This window comes from Lemur catta, chromosome 12 (assembly GCF_020740605.2).
Source record: "Lemur catta isolate mLemCat1 chromosome 12, mLemCat1.pri, whole genome shotgun sequence".
Classification (NCBI taxonomy): Eukaryota; Metazoa; Chordata; class Mammalia; order Primates; family Lemuridae; genus Lemur; species Lemur catta.
In genome coordinates this window covers 39,011,895-39,035,981 of record NC_059139.1, presented here as the reverse complement: position 1 = coordinate 39,035,981, position 24,087 = coordinate 39,011,895, and the positions used below count along the sequence as shown (strand labels likewise).

The 24,087-nt window shown below is 40.6% G+C and overlaps 1 long non-coding RNA gene across 1 annotated transcript; it reads left to right on the top strand.

Moving 5' to 3' along the window:
- Positions 1-21,585: 21,585 nt before the first annotated feature.
- Positions 21,586-23,810, top strand: LOC123648518. The gene is made up of 3 exons (XR_006738648.1): positions 21,586-21,624; positions 22,710-22,812; positions 23,780-23,810. It is a non-coding gene; the product is annotated as an uncharacterized LOC123648518 (long non-coding RNA).
- Positions 23,811-24,087: the final 277 nt, after the last annotated feature.

Sequence of the window (24,087 nt, the reverse complement as noted above, 5' to 3'; positions counted from 1 at the left end):
GGGGTCATCTTTCAGCTGGTGGTTGCTGTTCTTGTTGCATTCACATGGGACCTTACAGAACAGGTTAGAGCATTACTGTGGCTTCTAATTTACCCTGATAGGCTTTAAAAAGCATTGTGAGGTTTCAGTCATATAAACTTTAATAAATATATATATATTTATTTCAAAATATTAAAAGGGTACAAGTGTTTTTGTTACAGGGATGAATTGTATAATGCTGAAGTCAGGGCTTTTAGTGTGTCCCTCACCAGAATAGTGTACATTGTACCTGATAGGTGAGTTTTTAATCCCTTATCCCCCTCCTACCCTCCCCTCTTCTTTCCAATGCCTTTTATACCATATTATGACCATGGGTACCCATAGTTTAGCTCCCACGTATTAATGAGAACATATGGTATAAACCTTACTTTTACATAAGAATTTGTTACATTATTATTAATAATCTCAGTGTACAGAAGGGGAAACTGAGATGTAACACATGCTCATTAACTAGTTGGCTAGAAACAAATAACGGACATCCAGGGTCCTGGCTTCCATTCTATAAGTAGGCATAGTGGTGTATTGGAAGTAATATTCCTGGCTGCGTAAACTGAGGCAAGTCATTAACCTCTCTGAACCTCATATCTTCATTAGTAAAAGAGGACTACTTGCCTCACCCGAAGCGTGTAAATTTGAGGACCAATTGTGACGATGTGTATTAAAGCATTTGGTAAAATGTAAAGTGATCTACCAAGGTTGAGGACTGGCACTTAGTTGCCTTGATGCTTCCTGGACTGTATGAAAACATGGTCTCTGCAAACGCTGAGAAATCCTTATGAGGAAACAAGACTCTTCAGCATCCTATAATCAGTCATTCCCAATGTCAGGAGCTGAACTTAGTGTTTGTGCCCAGCCTTTCCCATCAGAGACAATGAAATTACTCTCGTGGCCTGTTGTTTTCCCAAGTAACAGCCTCATCATTCGTATTGCTCTGAGAAAGGCTATGTTGGAATCACTCACCCCAAACTCCTGCTTCTCATCAATCTCTTTTCAGCTGCAGAACCCCATGGAGGAAGACAATATCCAAATTGCTTTCAATCCAATAACTCACCCCAGTCAACAACAAACACAGTGACAGCAAATCTAAACCAAAGATACTGGGTGTTAAGTGACGCATGCATTGGCAGGTTGGCAGCCATTTGCAGGGATCTGGGTGCCACTGTGACCTATTTGTTTAAGATGCTGGGCTATAATTGTCATCGCTAGGAGATTTTTCTTTTCTTGGAAGTGACCCAATATTTTCCTCCCCTGTTGGCCAGAGACCGTGATCCTCCCTTTGACTGAGCTGGCTTGGCAGGGACTCAGGCGCTGCTATAGCTCCCTTCCCATGTGGCCCCAGAAACTGAGGCAACTCAGGGTCAGAGGCACATTTTTGATGAGGTCAGGCTGAATATCTCTCCTTTTGGACAGCGCTCAGAGTCCAGAGTCCATTCTCCTGCCCAGACTGATATCCCGGCCAGCAGCTGGTCTGGATACATTTCCTTCTGTCTAGTGGTCCTAATGTGAACTGGAAGAGGGACCCACAGAATGATGTGTTCCTGGTTTCCTGAGCATCCCCTTTCATGTCAATGAACATCACACAGGAATGCTTTAGTATACCACAGTAATTGAGTACGCATGCGTATCTACCAGAACAAGCGATGAACAATCATGGCCCCCAAAATAGTAATTTTGTCCTCAATAATCATGGCCTGGGAAGGAGCTATAGGGGAGACCAATCTGACTTCAACTTCTCAATGCCACAACTTCAAAAATAATGTGTGGGTAAATAACACAAGTCTCCAAAATTAGTGTGCTTACCAAAAGGCAACTATACCCAAAGGAAGCATTTCTGTTTGAATTTAATTGATTTAAAATTAGTGTTCCTTTCTTTTGATGGCTCCATTATTGTTTACTGGGAAAACATTTGCAGCAAAACACATATTGCATGTGTACTTGGGCGTTGATATTCTCACTGGCAAATACTCTCCTCCACAGTGCCTGGATACATATTTGCCTCAGAGACCTGAACCACTCTAAAGGAACTGTTCGGGTCTCCCAAGGAAAGGCTATCTTTACTAGACAAGAATGATGCTGATTTTATAAATCACCTTTCAGAACAGTCCCTGGCCTTGGAAGCTGTTGAACTGGCGGAAAACAGCAGAAAATATTTTTAGGAGAGTGCTACTGTTGAGCTGTATTGTTGGTTCTTCCTTTCTTTCCTTGATTTTTGGGATGCAGGGTGGGAAAGGAGTGTGAGGGAAGGCAGAGTGGACTGGTTGGTTAACAAAGACTGTCCAGAAACAGATTTCTATTGTTGTTGTAAGCCCTTTGCTGCTTTCTCATCTGAAAGAAGGAAAAGATTCTTCAGGGAATTCATATGTGGCAGAGATTTCTAAGAAGTGGGTGATAGATGTACCTGATCACTTTAGATAAAGGTTCTAATTTACCTTACAGTTTCTGTTCCTCCCACAGTTTAAACACAAACTTATATACACACATATATGTGTATATACATTCTTTTTACAAATGTGATCCTTCTTCATTGTGGAAAATAAAAGTAAACAGAAAGAAGAAAATAAATGTCAGCCTTAATCTTACTACCCAGAGGTAATTTCAAAAATATTTCTTCTATCTATGACTTGCAAGGTAATATTTTAGTAAAAATTGGGTCATATGGGCTATGTTTTTTATAATTTCTTATTCATTTTCATTCACTTACTGTATTAAATATATGTTTCCATGTTCCACATTCTACATTTTTATATTAATATCTTTGTAGAATCTTATCATGTGATGTACCATCCTCTGTTGTTAAAACATTTAGAGTTGCAGTCCACAACCCTGGGGCCGTGGACTGGTACCAGCCCGTGGCCTTTTAGGAACTGGGTCGCACAGCAGGAGGTGAGCAGCGGGCAAGCAAAGCATCATCTGTATTTGCAGCCGCTCCCCATCGCTCATCACCACATACGCTCCGCCTCCTGTCAGACCAGCTGCATTGTTAGATTCTCATAGGAACATGAACTGTTTTCAACCCTATGGGAAAAATCGTATGAGGAATGGACTCCTCAAAAACTATGCAACAGTAACAAGAACAGCAACAAAAACATAATTGATACCTGTTATGTAATGAACTATGTCCCTCCAAAATTTTTTTGTTGAAGCCCTACCCTCCAATGTGACTATATTTGGAGATAGGGATAATTAAAGTTAAATGATATCATAAGGGTGGGGTCTTGGAACTTAAACTAGTAGGACTCGTGTCTTTATAAAAAGAGGAAGAAACACTTAAGAGCTCATTCTCTTTCCACACAGGCACAGAGAAAAAGCCATGTGAGGACACCGAAGGTGGCTGTCTGCAAGCCAGGAAGAGAGGCCTTACCAGACATCAAATCTGTTGTCACCTTGATCTTGGACTTCCAGCCTCCAGAACTGTGAGAAAATAAATTTCTGTTGTTTAAGCCACCCAGCCTGTGGTATTTTGTTAAGGCAGCCTGAGCTGATGCTACCTTTGGAGATTCTTGGCAAAGCTCAGGAATTCAGCATATCCAGAGGCTGCAGCCAGGGATATTAAAAAAGCACAAAAACAATGGAGTGGAAACGCTGATCTGGGGGCACTGAAGCGATGTAGATGGAAAGGGAGCTCTGGACTAGTGGGGCTGCTATTAAGGTGGGCACAGGAGGAAATGCATCCTGCCACAAGCTGAGAGCCATGCAGGTACTTACCTTTTTTTATTTCTAACAGAGCTAAAAAGGCTCCTATCTGTGCAGCAGCTGAGCAGAGGGCTTTTTCTTTTAATTCTTCCTGATATCCTGGCTCCCCTTGTCTAAGAAAAACCATGTATAAACTAATACAACTTCCATATTTTCCTGACATAATTCCCCTATATACCAATCAAGCGTAAATTAATTGGTGTTTTAAAAACCTATGTTATAGCAGAGCTGATTGTAGCTCACTCTGTGATCTCAGTTTACTAAACTGTAATTTAAGGAGGTTGTAATAGATGGATGAGTTTTTAAATTGGTGCATTGAGTACTACATACGGCTATATCCGCCCCTCCCCTGGTGGTGGAGGGGGACTGTGAGGCTGGGGCCCACTGTGGTGTAAATCTTCTGGTCCTCCTCCTCCCTTGCTTTAACAGAACAGCTCTGGTTTTACTTGTCATATATGATTTTATTTGGAGAAAGGGTCTGTTATGGACTAAATGTTTGGGTCCCTTCCAAATTTATGTTTTGAAGTCCTAACCCCCAATGTGATGATATTTGGAGGTGCGGCTTTTGGGAGATACATAGATTATGAGACTGGAGCCCTCATGAATAGGATCAGTGACCGTATGAAAGGGACCTCAGAGAGCTCCCTCACTCTCTTTCTGCCACTTAAGGATACAACGAGAAGATGGCAGTCTGCAACCTGGAAGGGGCCCTCACCAGAACCCGACCATACTGGTACCTTGATCTAGGACTCCCAGGCTCCAGGACTGTAAGAAATAAATTCTGTTGTTTATCAATCACCCAGTTTATGGTACTTCGTTATGACAGCCTGAATAGGCTAAGACAAGGTCTTTCGCCTTAAAAGGTTTGAAAACCTTAGGACAGGATAAAAAGTATTAAACTCCCTTTCAATTGTAATTCTGTGATCTCTAAAATTGGCTTATTACCTGTGTGGACTCTGCATATTTTATTAAACTCTATAACATACATATTCTTATCTATTCTACACATTCGCTCCTTGAAATGGTAACCATGTGTGTCATCAGTCCCATTTCATGTATTTGGAGACATTACGTGACTTCCCACAGTCACACACAGCTAGATACAGCTAGAACTTAAACTCAGGTCAAGCGCCATCATTTTCCTGCTACTCCTGTGAGAAGGAGCTAAGAATTTCATTTTTAGAACCCATAAGGAAAATAAGGAAAAGAATAGTAATCCTAATATTTAAAACTTGGCCAGGCCCAGTGTTTCATGCCTGTAATCCCAGCACTTTGGGAGGCCAAGGCAGTAGGATTGCTTGAGGCTGGGAGTTTGTGACCAGCCTAGGCAACATAGTGAGATCCTGTCTCTATAAAAATATAAAATAAAAATTAGCCAAGTGGGTGGTTAGCACCTATCGTCCAGCTACTCAGGAGGCAGAGGCAGGAGGATTGCTTGAGCCCAGGAGTTTGAGGTTGCTGTGAGCTATTATGATGTCATCGTACCCCAGCCTGGGCAACCGAGCAAGACCCTGTCTCAAAAAGAAAAAAAAAAAAAAAGAAAAAAGAAAAAAAAAAACCACCCACCTAATTAAAAAGTATAGTAAGTTACATAAATTTGTATTTTTCAAAAGCTAATTCTATAAGGCTGTTTTTCTATTTACTTGTTCATGTTTGTCATTATAATAGTTATATCTTTTGAATATAATGTCTAAAATGCCCATTACTAATGAGTCTAGTGAGCTTCAATAGAAGGCTATCATTTTAGGAATTACTAATAAAAACAAAACTCTATTGGTCAGCATATACTAATTACAAGCAAGGAATCTAAGGAAAAAGTTTTCTTGAGCTTTGAACTTGAAAACTTACACTTCAGAACTGGCAAACATTATCTCTTCCCAAAATGCTGATCACCTTCCCTTTTTCTGGTCTTTATTTCGTATTCATATCCAGGAATAACTTAAGTTATTCAGTTCCATCATCTTTTGTTTAATGAAATACAAATTTTGTGGGTTGTCAAAGGGTCCAGCTGACTACACTCATTTCAATAGACTCGTCTTCAGTTTCTCCCTTCCCCCCACATGTATTGACTGGAAAAGCCATGTCCTCTACCATAGCTCTCTGATTTGGATTTGAGTCTGTTTCCTGCTAAAAAGGTGGTGATCTTTGACCTACAACGTCATGTTGTATTTCTGTCTGAATGTGGTTCTTATGTGCTGCTTCTTTATTTTTGGATATAATGTAACTATGCTTCTGGGCCCCTAGCATACTCAGCTGTAGAAAGGACCACTGTTTATTTAACCTCTGTTGAGTAGACAAGATGGCCTGTTGAAAACAGCAGTCCCTGTCTCTTTCTGTGTCCCCTTCTGTCCTTTTCTCTGTCTTCTGTCTTTCTATTTCTCTCACCTGTTCAATAATTACATTCCCCGTCCTGGCTTCAAGGAATCTCAGAGAAGAAATCAGAAGCCAGCTCTGATTTGGCATTTCTCTGGGAGAGCTGGTAGGTAGCATAGTATGTGTCCCAGAGATGGACATATGATTTTCTTTTCAAGGATTTGGGATAAGGAATAATCAAAGAAGGCATTTCTCCATTAAGCTGAGAAAGCAGTAGCCTGGAGCCAAATGTGTCTTCTGATTTTATAGATGCACAAACCTGCAAAAGCTTAATGAAAAGGAACTTGAAAGGAGAAGATGATCACATTGCTTTTAGGTTCCCTGCTTGATTCCTTTTAGGTACTGACTACATGTGCCAATTTTGAGCCTGATTTAATGGTTTCCCTTTATGACATTGTTAATCATAATAATTATAATAACTTACACTTGTGTAGTGCTTTCAGTTTTTAAAGCATTTTTATATCCATTATCTTATTAGATTTTCACAGCAAACTTGGGAAGATATGCTTGCCAGAAGAATCGTCCTTTTGCTGGGAAGGTCATCTTCTTTGAGCGTGCAGCTTCGAGAAGGACATGAGGAAGTTTGAGAGAAGAAGGGGACACCAAGCCAGCCAGGTAGGCTGAATCCACAGGTGCTGTGCAGATGTCCCCCTGCCTCTGCCCTTCCACGTCCTGGGTGGGAGTACTCAGCCTTGACTTAATTTAGAAAGGCATCACTTTAGTCCCACTGAATCACTTTGCTGAACAAAGGGTCACTTCCAACAAGCCAGTTCTGGATCTGCCACATTTATGACTCATAGGTGACAACAGCGGGAGCTTCCCTGAGCCCACCAAGATTGTTCTCTGCATAGTTTTTATTATTAGTTGTAAGTACTTCCTCAGCAAGTGTTCTAGCTCTGTTAGATTTTAGCTGAGGATTTAGAGCTCAGTTCTTCCAAAGTCCTACAGGTAAGGCTGATGGTGATTGAAGCAGCTTCATTGTTTTTCTTTCTTGTATCCTAGGGTAATGTAGCCCTGAATCTCTAATTGACATGTGATTATTAGCAGGGAACTCCAAAGCTCTGCTTAATTCCCATCCCTATATGTACAACAGTACAGTACACCTCCTTTTTATATAGTCCTATGACATAGAGCAAATACTGTAATTTCTTATTTGTAGATGAGAAAACTATGTTAAGAGGTTACATAAGTTGTTCACCACTTTAGCTACGTTTCAAGATCACTGGGAGTCAATGCGAAAGTGTATTCCTTATTGGACTTTCTTCCTGGTTCATAACTCTCTTCTCTAAGAACAGTCACCCCACGCGTAGGGGTGAATCCTGGTAGCCGTGCTATAGCACATGACTTTGCCTTATCATGGCTGTATAGAAAACAGGTGACCCTAAGTAAGGTACAGCAAATGGTGTCTCCTGGCAATTAGGAATTGGAATGAATAGATTGCTCAGTTTTATGGGTTACTTGAAATTAGGACATTTAAAACTCTGGGGCTGTGGCCACCACGTCTGGCTATATAAACGTTAAACAGACACTAGAAAGAAAAGACAAAAGCAGGGACAAAGCAAGCAGAGAGACAGAAACCATGTGGTGCCAGAGGACGGGAGCGCAGCAGGCAGCAAGAGCAGTCGCGGTTTCTTCTCTGCTTTTTAGTTCCTGGCTCCAGGTACACCAGTGGCTCAGCCTGTGTAATTCCTGCCCTTCAGTTCCATGAGGCACTCCAGGATTCTTTCTGATAAATGCCTGTTTTTGCTCAAGTTATGTTGAAGATAGTTTCTGATTCTTGTCATCCAAAGAGCTTTAACGTGGAAGTTCTGGAAATGACCTTCTTTAATTATTTGCTCCAAGCATTTGCACCACGGGCTAGGCAGAGGAAATACCCTGCTCCAGCCATTGCCATGGCTGTGCACACCCTCAGCTGCAAATGGCCCCAGGAGTCCCCGTCCTGAGGCCTCTGCCTAGCCGTGTGGCCAGAAGACTGCCTTCCTCAGCGGTGCCCGGCCTATCCTGAAGCTTCCTGCGAGAAGGGCAGCTCCAGCTGGATACTGGGATACTTTATCCTCCTGACACCCATCTCATTACTACCGGGCTGCCGCATGCCCACTTCCTTTTTCCTTTGTAGTCGCTCTGTCACTCATTGTTTGCTAATGACTAGTTGGCAGGCGGAGAGAGAAGTGGCAGCCAGCCTGGCCTTCAGACTGGAAAGAAGCATGTTTTCTAGAGAATGAAAACACTATTTGGGAAGAAGCACGTTCCAGCACTGAATATTTCTCTTTCAAAGTCCTGCTGGGCTCCTTCTGTCTCCAAGTGCCTGTGCTTTCCTTTGTCACTTCCTCCCACCTCCTTCCCAGATGGAGACTGGCAGGGCCACCGTATCTGGGGACAGGACTCCTCAAAGGCAGGTGTAGGCTCTAAGTGAGACTCTAATATGATCTCTGGGAAGCAAAATATTAGAGCAGTTATAATCATAAGAAAATAATAGACTGCTGTTTTGAAACCTTTGACACCTCTCAGTTTTTCTCGAGAAAGCCAGTAATTAGTGAGAAATACTGGGTTCTCTCTGATATCCAGTCAAAAAGAAGTCTCCTAAGCCTGTAGAATAAATTTACTGTTGTCTTGGATTTAGTATTTGTTCCAGGGAGAGACCGGACTCCTGACAGCGTTTCTCCCATTGCCCTCCTTCTCACCGGAGGAATGGTCCACCCTCCTCACCACCTCAGAGCTCCTAAAAGCCAGGCAGCTGGGACCAGCCCTCCCAGGCCATACCTTACCCCGACTGCAGGGAGAATGATGTTGTAGACTTTGACGATAATGCTGACTATTCATTTATTATTCACCATATACCAAGCAGTCTTTAAAAACCTTTTCAAAAAACCACTCAGGTCTGCGTGGTTCTCTAAATGCTTCTCAGCCAGAAGAGGGCGTTGCATCCTGATTTTTTTTTTTTTCTTTTTTAAACTAAGCAGAAAGCCCTAGAAGAAGAGCAAATGACTTTTAGATCCATAGTTTTCTATGCGTAAATAGCAACACAATAACAAAAAGTTCATCTGTCGAAGACAAATAATAAAAAGAAATATTTGTAAATGCAGACCAGGCAGCTGGCATAGAACACTGCTAAGGGTACTAGGGTCCAATGGCTTTTGTGACCATATCTCTTATGCTGCTTGCTCAGGTTCGAAATGAAGTGACAAAAATGCAGCAAGGGCCTCTTGCTAGTGAGGAAAAGTGGGTAATGTATTTGTTTGTACTACGGGATTGCAGTTCTACTAGAAGGAACACTTGACATTTTGATGAGTGCCTCCAGGGAGAAAAGGTACTAACTTCAGAACTTAGTTTTAATTATACTAAGGAGATTACATTATTCAAAAGCATCCCACTGGTAAGGTGCAACATTTCCTGAAACAGTTTAGTGGAAAATGCCACATTAATCAGTTCAATATTTCACTCAGAAGGCTTAATGATGGGAGAAGTTTAAAGTACTGTAGCACAATAATGCAGAAAGAAAGAAAAGAGAAAATGTTCACTTAGAGGAAAAAGCTGAAATAGTTGTTAGTCCCTCTTGTGTCTTCCCCCATTAAACCTGGCTGGCTGTGCTAGCAACCCAGTAGGGATCAACATGTGGGACTCCATCATTCCTGAAATAGAAGGACCCCAGAAAGGCAGCAAATACAAGGTGAGAGAAGAAGTATGTTATGTTCAAGCCACGTCCTCTGCCCAGCTGCTCTAATCCACCCAGCAGTTTACCTCTGCTCCTCTCTTAATTGGCCCAGGTTGGTGATTTATAGCTTCACTCTTCCTCCCATCAGACGGACAGAAGATTCTTGTAAACGTAAGGTATCTGAAATTAAAGGGAGTTGGGCAAAATGTGATTCCTGAGCAGCCAGTCTTCCTTCCCTTCTTTCCCTCAACTCCTATTCTAATTACCATTTCCAGTTTAGAAAATTTGAATAAGAATCGGTCCTGAAAGTCAGAAAGGGTTGTACTTACCATAATAGGGTCTCACCTAAAAGGTGGTGGCCAACACACAGGAGCATATTGAGATGCTGAAAGACTGTCAATGAAGATTGGAAATTCACTCGAGATCTTAGTGTTTGTAAACATACAAATCAGCCTTATGGTTAGTCAAATTAGAGAAATAATTAAAAAACAACTAATCAAGATCCATTGTCCACATGGGGCAGTATTCCAGCAACTCCTTGCAAGCAACTGTGGAGCCATAGTGGCCTCATGGCTGAAGCCAGTGAGGGTTGCCCGTTAGGTAAGAAACAATCACTATTTGTGTATGTTTGTTAAAATTTTTTATCCAATTATTAGTTAATTTCTTTTTAGGCCTTACCACAATGAAGCTGAAGTGCCTTGAATTAAAAACAAGAAATCAAGACTAAAATAGCATGGCTAAATTGTCTAGAACATACACCATGTGACATTTCCCTGCCTTGTTTTCTTTTCTCTGTTTCTTAGTAAATGTTATAACAGATTTTTACTACATGTGTGCTCTGGGTTTCCTCCTGCTTTGTGCATCAGAATCACCTTTGTTTTTACCTTTAAAGCTCTCTGTTTCTTCCTTGACACTTTTCTTCCTCCTACAAGACACTCTGTTTCTTTCTCCAAAGCAGGTTCCTTGTGTAGCTTTACTCGTGATTTCCTTCTGCATATATCCTTTTGGGCAGCTTTCTCCATAGAAGGAGTCTAACCTTAGTGCTCTCTGAAATGCTAGCTTACTTTTCCTAATACAGGAATTTCCAACCTTTTTGGGGTAGTATCATCCCATTCTTGCCCTATTCTTATTTTGCTTCTGAGACCCTATCAAAGTAATTTAATATATATTTACTGAAAAAATTGTAGGAATCTGAATTTTGTTTTAAGATGTGTACAACAGCCCATGAGATTTTAGTAATACCCCAGGGTAACCAATGTATGATTTCACTATTGAAATTACTATATTATTTCAATGTCATGATGCCCAGGCTAATACACAACATACATACTTGCCGGAGATTTAAACAGGAGTGTTCTGTCTCCTAGTCAGGATCTTCTGTCACTGTCTTGATGGTCTCGGAAAGTGGTAGTTGGATGTTGCTATTTTATGTTGTTTTGTTTACTATCACACAAAGTCCTTTGTCGGTTTTGGGCTAATCCTTTGAATTAAATTGAATGGCTTTGATTAGCTCCTCATTTGTTCTTTCTTGTAAGTCCTGGGGCCTTGGTCCTGACTGCAGTAGCAGAGATGCTGAAACCCATGGGGTGACCATCTATTTTCTTGTCTTGATTGTTGTTTTCTAGTTTTAGGATTCCAGGTGCTGTTTCCCTCTTCAAATGTGGTTGACTTCAGCTTTGTATTTTTATGGAATGGGTTTTCTAAGTGTCATAACCATACCCTAGTCTTAACAAAAAGGGTGGAAGTATAAGAAAATTAGAAAACAGAATTCTAAATGTTGAATCACCTAGAAATTGCTAGATACAGAGTAGCAGGCTGTAGTCAAAGTGACTTGAAATATTGAGTGTTCATTAGCTATAAAAAAAAGACTCAATTATACTGCACACATTGGCATAAAGTCTTCTTCGTGGCTTTAAAATAGCAGACTTTTCATTTGGCACAGATTCTAGCGGGAGAAGGTGGTGTAGGACTCCTCATCCATCCATACCCTATGCAGGAGAGGACCTGGTTTGACTTCTGTAATTGTCCCTCCCAAGTCCCTGTTCCTCAATTACCTTTTATGACTTTATGAATTGTTGCTGGCTTTGACATGAATGGTGCTGGCTGCTGGCCTGACCTCCTCTTGTGCTGATAATCTCTTCTCTTATTATTTTTTCATCACTTATGATGTGGTTTCACTATCACCATGATAATAATCATTTACTGAGGCTTGTTATCTACCTCTTATTGGGCAGTGCCCATCTTTTCTTAAAAATTGAAGCTAGGAGAACTCTGGCCTTCCAAAGACTTTTTCCATAACTTTGGGCTTCAAAAACCTCTATTCCACTCACACTATGTGGATTAACCCTACCTGGTTCCATCTGTTGTCCTTCTGTCTCTTCTTTAACATTCCAACTTAGTCTGTTGTTTGGTTTCTGTAGAGCCATGCATATGCCTGTTGCAAATACTCTTATCCTAGCCAGGAATAACTATATTTTTACATGATTCATTTATGAAAATAAAAAATATTTGAAGTTGCGTTTCTTTTTATAAATTTTATCAATTTAAAATTCAGAAAATGCTTTTTCTGTATTGCAATGCCACTGAATGGTTGCATTACCTTTTTTGCTAAACTTGCAGGAATTACAAAATTAGCAAGCACTGTGGCTCTGGTTCTTAACCTCATTGTACTTCAGAATCACCTGGGAACATTTTAAAACTTAGTTGCTTGAGCCACACCCCTGGAGAGTCTCATTCAATTTGATCTAGGCCTTAATCAACCTTTTAGAATAACTCTGAAAACCAGTGCAGAGAAATATGAGGCTAACAATGCTGAGGTTTGAACACATATCAGTACTGAGCAACATACTTTGGAACTGGTTCATTTTGTCTATCTTTGACTGATCTTCCAAGCTTTAATTTACAAATGTGGTTTGCCTTATGATGCATCTTAGTATGGTATTCTCCAAAGCGTTAATTAAAAAAATTTATTTAAAATAAGAAAAACGTCATCTTTAAAACAAAGAAATATTCATCAATGACCTTTCTTTGAAGTGTCAAATTCTTGTCAGTCACTTATTTCTTTTTGACAGCAATCCCAACAATAGTTTACGTTTTATTTAGGAAATGGTTCTTCTCAATTTGGAGCATTTATTAAAATTAAAAAAACACGTTATGATGCAGCAATTGCATTTCTGTTAATAGGAATCATTCTTGCAGAAATACGTGTGTGTGTGTGTGTGTGTGTGTGTGTATGAATGAAGATTTTCACAGGAGCATTGAGTGTGATGGATAAGACAAAATCAAATGACCATGATAAGAACGTAAACCGAAATGACTATGAGAGGGGCAATGGTTAAATAAAATTTGGAATTCTATGCAACAGAAGAATATGTAGCTTGTAAAAATGAGTTGTGTGTTCTGTCTTGGAAAGGAATCCGTGAGAGATTTTCAGTAAAAAGAAAAAAAGGGGAAAAAGCCCCTGTAAACTGTATGATTCTTCCCTCTACCTTTCTGTATAAGAAGAGGACATTCTGTGTGTCTAAGTAAAGGTGTACAAAATCTGGCATGGTAAGAATTCTCCGTATTGCTCACTGGTTGATGAGTAAGTAAGGGCTTTCTTTCATTGTGTTACTGTTGCATTTCACAATTTTCTTCAACAAGAATACGTTATCTATGTAATTAAAAAAATAAAAGGAAATGATGAACAGCCAGCCAAAAGTAGAAATAGCAATCCTCAGGGCCTCAGAGTCAGGCTGGCTCTCTCAGCTGCTCTGCAGGGGGGCAGAATACACTGTGGGTGTGGTGACCAGGCAGAACTGTGTGCCACTCCTCCCACACATCTTGGTCCTGCTGGCTGATTCCTGCCGCCACCCTAGTTCCTCTCACTTTTCCAGACCAAGCCAATAGCCCTTCACAATTGCCAGCCTGGTAGCCTAAGCAGTTCTGCTCTGGTTGGCCTGTTGGGAGTGTGGCGCTGAGCTGTCTGCAGTATGCACGGGGAGAGCCGCAGGGGCTAGGCGTGGCTGGGTTTAGCCCTCTTGGGGCAGGGGTAGGGATTGCAGAAATTAAACTGTAGGTCACATCTCAAAACTATTGCTGTTGCTCTTATTGATGTAGGTGCCACATATAAGTGGCACTTCCCGCAGAAAGCTAACAGAAGGAAGAGACTGGCTCTATAAGATTTTGGTCTTCTATTTAATTCTCATTGTATTCCACTCCTAGATTTCCCAATGTAATGGCCAGTTTTTATGGAGTGCTCACTATGTGCCAGGCGCTCTAAGTATTTTACATGTATTATCTCAACTAATTCTTGCAGCAACCCATGACATAAGTGCTATTATCACCCTCTTTTTACAGATCAGGGAACTGAGGCACAGAAAAATTAAGTATTTTGCTCAAAGTCATACAAATAAGTGGCAAAGCCAGGATTTGAATCCAAGTGCTCATTTCTCTGCTCTGTCCTCCTGTGTAGACCAAACCTGTCCTTTTCTAGCCATCCCCAAAGTTTTAAAGTCAGAAAATTTGAAGACAAAAATGAAGCACCACTTAGGAATGCATGGCTCCTTCCATTAGGGGAGAAAAATCTTAGAATATAAGGTTAATAAGATAATGATTTAAAATATAAGCTTTTGATGGAAGCAATCTATAAAAATATATCCAGGAACATCTATTTTCATGAATGTTACCTTCTGTGTTTGATAATATTTTCTTGGTGTTCCACTGAAAATTACCTCTCAAAATTTGTAAGCATAATTGATCATATATAAGAGAGGGAGCGTTGCCTAGCGGTAAAAACATGGACTTGAGCCAGATTCCCTGAATTCGAATCTGGGTTTCAGCACTCATTAGCTGTGTGATGTTAGGCAAGTTACTTAACTTGTCTGTGCCTCAGTTTCTTCATCTGTAAGAGAATAGTATCTATCTTTTTGGGTTGTTATGACAATCAAATGAGTGATATCATTAAACACTTAGAATAGTGTCTGGCACATGGTAAGTGCTATAAAAATATTTGTTAAATAATTAAGATAATTAAGAATAAAGTTCGGCAAGACCAAACTGTATGGAATCTAACCCATTGATTTTTTTTTTTTTTTTTAAGGGAGAGAAAAGTAAAGAAACTCATATTTGTTGAACTTCTCTTCTGGCAGCTAGCAATAGCTAGTACCAAATAAATACAGCCTTTAGAATTTCTAGGTAAGTAAAAACCTCCTTCTAATTCAAGCAGATGACCGTGATTCTCAAGAAATGGATTCTGGGTCCACAGAGAGCTGGGCTTAATAACAAATGGGAAACAGGCCCCAAAGACAGCATGCTCTCAGCAAGGTTTGTGGGCTTCTGGGGCTTGGGGCTTGAGGGCTTTGGAATTTGATGCTTGCTCAGAGTTGTTAATGTGGCTATTAGCCTTGAGACTTTTCTGCTTTCATACCACACACATCCGTGTTTTCCTATTTCAACCTTCTCTTCATTTCCTCCAAATTTCACACTGTAGACCTTACCCTGTGTTTCTGTTGTGTTTCACATTCTTAGAGTTGGCATTATGGTTTTAGTGTCTTTAGGGCATTAAAATCTATATTTCACTGTAACGAACAGGAGCAAATCTTAAGATATCTAGCTGGAATTCTTTTCAGCCTTTCCCCTATTGATATTTGCAGTTTCATTTTGCTCTAATTGTCCCCGGTGGTGCAAATAGGCAGGGACTCAGCCTTCGCCAACGGATGCTGAGCCGCCACTACCTTTTTCTGCCTAGAAAACAGAATGGATCCTGGGGGCAAAGATTAGCCCCTTTTTAACACTGGGCAGAGTTGGGAGAAAATTATAATGCCTACATTTTACCTTTTTCTATTGATTATTGCTGTCATTATTGCTTCTGCTTTTGTTAGCAAGGGGCTCCTTGAGAGGGAAGAGAGAGCAGTGGCCACACGAAAACAGTGAAGCCATGCACATGTAGCTTGCAAAACCCTTTGGGATCACTCAAGCTGAAAAGAAGCTATAAAATGTAAAACAGCATCATTAATAATAATACTTTTATGATTGTAAATAGAAGCAAGTAAAATCGAGTTGCTTGGTGCTCCAAGCTTTACACTGGACTTTCCTAAACAGTGAGGCTGTGGTACCCTTACTTTCCTTTCTCTTTATTGCTCATCTCGTATTCTATAACACGTTCCTCTGCAATTGCCATAAGCAAATCATTTAACCCATAGGAATAATCCTGGGAAGGTGATGTCAGTGCAAACATATCTGTGGCTATAAAGATCAGCCATGCACAAACACCCAAAGGAAAGAACTTACAAATATGAAGTGCTATATCAATAGCAAATGCTGCAACTAATTGATAATAACAGTATACATGCAGAGCCCAAAGCATGTAGGGAGCTGCATTTCAGAGAGCTAGGCAAAATCAATCAGCCAGGAGCAACTGGAGAGCTGGAGTTCTGAGCCCTGTCTACACAGCAGGACCACACACATAAAACACCAATTTTGTTGCCCATGTGGTATTGTGATAAGTTCTAGTGAAGGTGTTGACAGGTGGCTTATTGTCCAGGGCTTGGTTAAGTGCTAAAACAGGTTTTATTGTCACTTGGTAAGATTATTTAGTATATTAAGTAAATTATAAGGGAAGATATGGAGAATTCAGGTGCCTGAGATAATTGTTGTGGAGCATGAGGTATAGATGATTCTCCCTCACCTTCATGTCCATTGAAGGCTGTCTTAGTAATAGGCCCTCTAAAATCCAAAGGAGCAAAGCAGAAACCTTTGGGATGTTGAGACGGGAGGAAATGTGGTCTAGTAGTTCATGGCTGGGTCTAAATTCTGGCCTCATCATTTACTAGTTAGTAATCTGGAAAAAGCCACTTTCTTGTGGCTCAGCTTCCCTTCTGTAAAATACCTATCTCATAATTATATGTGAGAATTAAATGAATAATATATGTAAATATCTAGAACAGTGTCTGGCATTTAGAAGCATTCACTAAATATCACCTATGTCTTATGCCCATCTGAGATAGTCTGAGAGATGTTTTTTTTTGTTTTTTTTTTTTTTTTTTGAGACAGAGTCTCGCTGTGTTGCCCAGGCTAGAGTGAGTGCCGTGGCGTCAGCCTAGCTCACAGCAACCTCAAATTCCTGGGCTTAAGCGGTCCTACTGCCTCAGCCTCCCCAGTAGCTGGGACTACAGGCATGCGCCACCATGCCCGGCTAATTTTTTCTATATATATATTTTAGTTGGCCAGATAATTTCTTTCTATTTTTAGTAGAGACGGGGTCTCGTTCAGGCTGGTTTTGAACTCCTGACCTCGAGCGATCCACCCTCCTCAGCCTCCCAGAGGGCTAGGATTACAGGTGTGAGCCACCACGCCCGGCCATCTGAGATGATGTTTTGAAGTGCCTAAAATGTACACAACTTGCTTCACCAGCTTAGAGATATGAAATAAAACATCTCTTTTTAGGATTCCAGTTAAAAGTCTTCAGCCACCTCACCCATCAGAATGTCTGGCTTCCTCCTGTAATAATCTTTAGGAGCCCTGGTGTTCTAAGGGTTGTCTTTTACGCTAGAGCCAGAGCTCAGACATGCCCCCTAGGGGTGAGAGCACGTTGTAACTGCCACTGGAAATTTGCTTCTGCTTGGGTTCATGCATCCCCAAATGGCAGACACAGTAAAACCCAAGAAGTCAAAGGGCCCCTTAACTTGTCATTGTGTCAGTGTGGCAATGTTTGAGAGTGGCTGGAGTTCAGTGGCTAAAGCTCCAGTGCAATCCCTCTCCCAGGTTAGTTCTTCAACGTTGGAGGAAAGATCCTTCTCCACCTCTTATTCATGACTGGCCAGAGGCATTTTGCATCATTTGAGCAGGCAGTGCAACTTGACAGGTTTCTTAAAGTTCATCCACACAGTCACTTCCCCAGAGCACACTATATAGTTAAGAACCACTATTCGTTTGACCACCTGACTTCGTAGAGGAATGGCCCCTGACTCAGTCTCTTTCTACTCTCCATGCTGACTTTTTACTTCAGTAGTCTCATTGTCTTTGTCACAGACCCTTGATCAGGGATACCCTCACAGGTCTTAATACCTTTGACTCTCCTGGAGAAAGGTTAGGGGTCTTATCCTGCTATGGTTGAAATGTTATGTCTTCCCCCAAAATTCATATGTTGAAATCCTAACTTGTGAGTTGATACTGTTAGGAGGTTAGACCTTTTGGAGGGTGCTTAGGTCATAAGAGTGGAGCCCTCATAAATGGACTTAGTGTCCTTAAAAACAGGGCCCAGAGAGCTGCCTGGCCTCTTCCACCATGTGAGGAACGGGCCCCTCACCAGACACCAAATCTGCTGTTGTCTTGATCTTGGACTTCCCAGCCTCCAGAACTGTGAGAAATAAATTTCTATTGTTTATAAGCTACCCAGTCTATCGTATTTTGTTTTAGCAGCCCAAAAGGATTAAGACTCATCCCTTTACTTTAAGAAAGCCCATAGTCTCATACAAATTTGCCTACTTCTCCCTAGCTCTGAGTGTCAACAGTTTCTTTATCAGGAAAAAATAAAATTCTACCTTAACAGACAGTCTTTTTAAATTCTTATTTTAAAGCCTTTGCTTTGCTTTATAATTGTTTTTGTGGATTATTGGTAGTGAGGGAATGTTCTGAGAGCTGTCAACAAAGTGTCAATTAGAATGATTGAATAGCACGTATCATTTCCTTGTGACCTTTATTTGATTGTGCATTTGAACAACTCTACTTTCTCAAGAGAAGGTAAAGAGGAAAAATATTTTTCAGGAAGTGGAAACATCTTTATCTGCTACAAATATTTATTGAACACGACTACAGTATTTTGAGTCTATTTAAAGATAATTGGGATACTTTGAATGTTTCTTGGTATAAGAAAATTCACATAGAGAAATAGACATTATTCAATCTTCCTTAGATAGTTCATTTTTTTTTTACAAAATCCCAAAGCCATTTAAGTCATGTCCGAATATTTCAGTTAGTTATTGCTGCATAATGAACCACCCCAAAATTTAATGGTTATTAAAATTCTTAGGTTATTAAGTATGAAATATCTGATTTCCTTAAGTACTAAGTTTGACAGTTGATATCTCTGACATTTCACTTTGATACTTCTTGTTTTATTGTGAAGGTACATCCTTATTCTTTCAAATGCATGGTTTGGCTTGTGATTATCTTTCAATTTTTTTAGAGCAATTTTTGTGAAATTATGGATAAGTAAAAAATCTGTGTTATTTTCGAATATGAGTTCCATCGTGCAACCAATGCAGTGCAGACAGCTGGAAATATCAATGAAGTGTTTGGGAAGGATGTGGCTAATGAATGCACAGTATGTCCATGGTTTGAGAAGTTCCATTCTGGTGATTTTAATCTTGAAAATGAGCCATATGGGTGACCTGAGACCAAGGTGGATAATGATGAGCTGAAAGCTGTAGTGAAAGCAGATCCATCTCAACCTCTGTGTTAGCAGCAAGATTTGATGTTACTATTCCAGCAATATTGGACCATTTGAAACAAATTGGCAAGGTAAAGAAGCTGGATAGATGGGTTCTGCATGAACAAGTATCAGAAGAGAAAACGTCTCGAAGCTTGCCTTTCTTTGCTCTCACAACATAAAGGTGAACCATTTCTGTGCAATATTGTTATGTGTGATGAAAAATGGACTCTTTTAGACAATTGCAAGCATTTGGCACAATGGTTGGATAAAGATGAAGTGCCGAAACACATTCCAAAACTAAATATTCATCAAAAAAAGCTAATGGTGTCTGTTTGGTGTTCCAGTGCTGGTATCCACTACAGTTTCTTGAAATATGGTCAGTTGATTGCAGTGGATGTCTGTTGTAACCAATAGGACAAAATGATGAGGATGCTTTTGATTAAGCAGCTGAGATTGGTCCATAGAGACAGGCCAATCCTCTTACAAGACAATGGTTGACCACATGTCGCACAAATAACTCTACTCAAACTGTAGAGGCTGGACTTGGAAACTCCCTGTCATCCACCATATTTACCAGACCTTGCACCAACTGACTACCACTTCTTCCTGGCTTTGGACCACTTCTTGCAAGGAAAAATATTCAATTCTCAACAAGCTATGGAAAACACCTTTTGAGCTTTCATTGCCACTCACTCTCCAGGCTTCTTTGCTGCTAGCACATACAAACACATTACCATTAAGATGGCAAAAACTGTGTCGATAGTTTAGGTACATACTTCAATTAACTGTATTGCTTCTTATTTGAGATATAATAAACTAAACTTCTGATTTAAAATCGAACATTTCATATTCAATGACATAATAGTAAATTTCATGACTCTTTGGACTGAATACACTCAGTTGGGAGTTCTTCTGTTCTACATGATGTCAGCTTGGGTTGCTGTCATCTGGGAACTCAACTGGGCTGCAGTGTTTAACATCCTTACTCACATGACTTGCAATTCGTGCTGGCAGTAGGCTGGGAGCTCAGCTGGGATTGTCCACCAGAATGCCTTGGTTCTCTTCCATGTGGCCTCCCCACAAAGCTCAGGCTTCTCACAGCATGGCACCTGGGTTCCAACAGGGAGTGTTCCAAGAGAAAATCCTCAAATGAACGAGTGCTTACTAAGCCTTTGCTTGAATCCTGCTTGTTTAGTGTCCTATTGGCCAAAGCCATTCACATGGTCAAGCCCAGAATGTGAGTGGGAACTGCACAAGAATATGAATATTGGAGGCTTTATTCATTGAGCTTCACCAAAGTCACAGTCAACCATACCCAGAAACTTTTAATTATAAGACAGTGGAATTAGGATTTTGAATAGATCTCAGAGACTTTACAGCTCAGCTTTTTTTATCAACAAAGAGATACAGACTCAGAGGAACTAACTTACTTTCCCAAAGCAGCAACTCAAACCTGGGCTGTTCATTGTAAAAACTATTTTGAGCCATGCTTTGTGCAGGGACCATCCCTATCTTGGGGAGGTGCAGCCTCTGCCCTCACTTACTCACAGTCTGGAGGGTAAGCCTGCAGTTTAGACCTCCTAGTGCCCAAGGCTGCATTCTAACCATGGTCCTGAACTGCCTTCCCATTGTTAATTAAGTGTGTAATGAATATATTAAAGTTAGTTTCAGGCTCTACTTTATGACACAATAGTTATATTTTAATGTACACTTTATGGTACGTTGGAGTCCCTTAGTAATCAATGTGTCTTCCTCTAATCCTGCCTGGTTTATAATACTTGGAGAAAATTTTATTATTTTAAACAATTATAAGGATTTATGGTTACTTGAATCTTTGCTTTTGTGAAATATTTTTGTTCATGTCTACTGTTTACTTGAAGCCAAGCCCTTTGTTCAGGAATACAACCTCTAATTATAACATTGTTCCTATGGGAAAACATAATTTGCTTTTCAATGATCCTCTTTATGACATGGTCTCCAGGAATGTGCTGTTCTGCAATGAAAAGCAAGTAGAGACTACTTCGTCTGTAACTTCTTGCCAACTGCCTGGCATGGTAGGACCAGAGTATGTAAAGTAGTTCTACTCTTTTTGTTGACACATGAAATCTGAGTTAGGGAATAATGACAGATTCCCCTGAAGTCATGTGGGGGATGGACAAGGAAGCAAAATAGGAGATGGGAAGGTTCTACAATGCTCTCCACAGTCATCCCACCAGTCATCAAGTCCTACCTACCAATGAGTGTGCCTCATTTTGGTTCTTCCTTTCCAGGAATGACACAGTGGGCGATGCAATGAGAGGGTGCACAGGTGTGCTGCACGACAACGACATGGCAGGTACTGGGTGGTCCTAAAGAGCTTCCTGGTGGAAGTGATGTTCCAGCTGGCACCTGAGGGATGAGGAGGAGAGTTAGCAGGGGAAGAGGTGCCCAGGATCTTCCAAGAAGAGGAAACAGGGTATGCAAAGGGCTAGAAGAGAGAATGAACGCTAAGGAACCAAAATAAGATGTTTTCCCCTCCTAAAAAAAGGCAATATGCTTTTGAATGTGCACTGAAACCTCAGTCTGTAGAAAAACAGAAAATCTGCAGGCAGCTTTGAAATATGGCTCCTTGCACACTCTAGCTTTTGGCCATGGAGAGGTACACAGAGGTCAGCTCCTGTCCCGTCTAGAGTACCTGGTTACAGTTTCCCCACTCCAACCTTCGAACCCTGGGTCAGGACCCCTGAGCCACTCTGGACCACCAAGCTTTTGTGCTCTTTTTGCCTCTCAATTACTGTACCACAGGTGTCTTCTTTATTTTCAGCTAACATTAATAGTGTGTCCTATGTATGTGGTAGTCATTGTTCTAAGAATTATAGTACAAAGTAAATTAGCACATTTATTACTCACAAGTTTAACTGGGTAGGTATAGTTATTATCCCCACTTTACAGATGAGGAAACTGAGGCATAGAGTGGTTAAGTAACTTGCCCAAGGTCACATGGTTAGTCAATGACAGAGCCAGTATTCACACCCAGAAGGTGTTATGTCAAAGCCTGTGCTTTTAACCATTGTGTTATTCTGCCCCACATCGTACTTATGTGTAGACCCTATTTCTAGTTGTCTTTTTCTATGGGTGCCTTCTGTTTCACTTTGTTTATAACCTCCTTCAGGCATCATGATATTGATATATTTCCATAGCACTAAGACTTGTGCCTTGCATCAAACAGGAATTCAATGAATATTTGCTGGATGATAAAATGACAAAACCCAAAATATAGATTATTATACATTGTATGATTCTCTGGATGTGTTTTAGGCTTGCTAAAAGATCTCCTGTTGTCTCTCATGAACATAGTAATGACAGTTTACAAAATACTCGAATATGATTTGATTCTCAGGACACCCCTGTGATGTGGATGGAGCAGATATTGTGCCTATTTTATAGCTGGGGAAACTGAGACATACACAAACAGATTGACTTGCTTCCATCATGTGCAATGGTGGGTTGGACCCAGGGTCCCAGGCTCCTGACTTCTCGTCTTGTAATGTTCCATTTCAGATTTTCCCCAAGTCTTGCTCAATCTAACGCAGGCCATGGTCTGGTTCTGGCTTTATTCAGTGACATCTTCATCCATTGTTGAAAATCAAGTGATGGGAAAAAGGTAAATGCCAGAAAATATAGGAAATCATTTTAGAGAAAAAGAAAAAAAAAAATGGGTAAGTCAGTTATGGGGCAGTTTTCAGAATGTAAATCAGAGATTTTTTAATTTTGGAAAGAAAAGGAAAAAAGAGGAAATATTTGTTCTAACTTCAGTGAAAATTCAAATCAAAGCCAGAATTTGAGGTGGCAGGCCTTGTTTGGAAACTCCTTTTGTTTATAATGTCGGTTTTTCTCCCCTTTATGAAGCAGATGCTTATACAAGCATTACCAGCGTTGTCAATAACACTGTAACATTTGCCTTCAATCCCTTTGTTGCTCAGGGAACATGTTGGGTTTCGGCACATTTAGCTTTGCCATTTACTTCACAAATTGCAGCTGTGTAGTGCTACAACTAAGTCGATTTTACTGAGAATAAAAATTGAAGAAAAAAATTCTCCTAACAACCTTTCCAGTAATCACAGGCCTGAAATATTTTGGGGTGTGTGTGTGTGCGTGTGTGGATGTGTTTTCCGAATAACTTGGTTTCAGTACAATGATGCTTCAGTAAGAATCTTCCTGCAAGTTTAATTCAAAAGGGAAGGCTTTGTTGTCATTAAACACAATGGCAGTTTGTACATCTCCACATCATTATGTTGCTTCTCATTATGGTAATTCATTTGCTTCTGCTTTGTATGGATATCAAATAAAAATCACTCTCGCTCCTGGCAAGTGATTGCCATTATGGAGACACTCTGGGAGCGCAGCTAAGCAGTGCTTGGTGTCATAGCAAACACAATTAGCAAAGTGGCATCCAGAGTGGCTGTGTGGAGTTGCTCTGTGGTGAGTCTGTGCATTTTCTATTTAGCAGGGCCGTAGGTCACTAGGCTCTGCCATGTGCCTTCTCTGCGTTCATCTTTGTACCATTTTCTATTCGAGTGCAGCAGCATGGGGACTTTGTGTGAATTTTACTTTTTCTTTTTCTCTGACAGGCTCTTCCTCAGCACAGGCTCTTGAGTCCTACAGACCCTGGCTCTGGGCCTCCCCGCTGCTGCGTGTCAGAGTCATCAGCCACTTGGAGGCCAAGGGAAGCCCTTTCCCTTTCTGCTCTCACCTCCTTAGAAATTAAAAAAATTGTCTTATTATTTTGTTACTTAAATATTTTTTTATTATACATTTTTATCTTCTCTACCGCTGGGGATTTAACTCCACTTTCTACAGTAGGCTGAGCCCCTCTCTTTTTTCCTATCTCACCCCTGTGCCGAGATGTGAGCAGGTTGTGGTGGGGTGGGACTGGCCC